This window comes from Octopus bimaculoides, chromosome 25 (assembly GCF_001194135.2).
Source record: "Octopus bimaculoides isolate UCB-OBI-ISO-001 chromosome 25, ASM119413v2, whole genome shotgun sequence".
Classification (NCBI taxonomy): domain Eukaryota; kingdom Metazoa; phylum Mollusca; class Cephalopoda; order Octopoda; family Octopodidae; genus Octopus; species Octopus bimaculoides.
In genome coordinates, this window is record NC_069005.1 from 18113617 (window position 1) to 18114502 (window position 886).

An 886-nucleotide genomic window follows, 5' to 3' on the forward strand; every position below is an offset into this window, starting at 1 on the left:
ATATATGTATATATATATATATATATATATACCATAAAAACCCATGTAATTTACACAGGTGATTTTCAGGATAAAAACTGTTAGAAAAAAGTTTATACTCGTGTAGAATTCGCACCCAAAAGTTTTCAGAATTGTCAATATGGCCAGAGGGAAAGTGTTTACAATTTAGTTGTATTTAGCATAAGTTAACTTACTTATGATTAGATTTTATTAAATTTTCATTACATAAAAATAATTTCTGTTTAAAAGCTATTAAATTACAAAGTATTTGTATTGTCTTCTATAAAAATAAAAATCCGTTTTGCTCACTTGGCATATCCTCACTCAGTATACCCTCTCCTTCTTTCAACAATGTCAGTCCACTTTACTCACTTGCCAAACCTTCCCTTCACGTTAGTGTTCTAATAAAAATAAGTACATGAAAAATATGATGCTGACATCTGTATGTGTGTATGTGTGTGTGCATGTGTGTGTGTGTGCACATGCGTGTATGTGTAATTGTATGACACTACATGTTTAAGTGATTTTATGTGTATGTAACAGCATGAGGCTCTGTGTTTGTGTGTCTCCTCATAACTGTGAGTTTAACCATAAATAACTAAAGTATCATTTCACAAATTGTGAGCAGACGGTAATTGAACCATACTCGATGACTGGTACCTGTGCCAGTGGAGCACTAACAGCACTGTCTGAGAGTGTACATTGCCAGAGCAGCTGTCTGGCTTCCGTGCTAGTAGTCCGTAAATAGCACCATTTGAGCATAATCGTTACCAGCGTCACCTTCTAGCACTTCTGCTGGTGGCACATAAAAAACACCTTTTTGAGCGTGGCCGTTACCAGTACTGCCAGACTGGCCCTCATGCCGGTGGCATGTAAAAGCACCCAC

General features: G+C 36.6%; 1 protein-coding gene across 4 annotated transcripts in view; it reads right to left on the reverse strand.

Annotated features, from left to right (window-relative positions):
- The window catches only part of LOC106880721 (DNA-directed RNA polymerase, mitochondrial), a 120272-nt gene that overhangs the window by 76868 nt on the left and 42518 nt on the right, over positions 1-886 (reverse strand). The window lies entirely within an intron of this gene.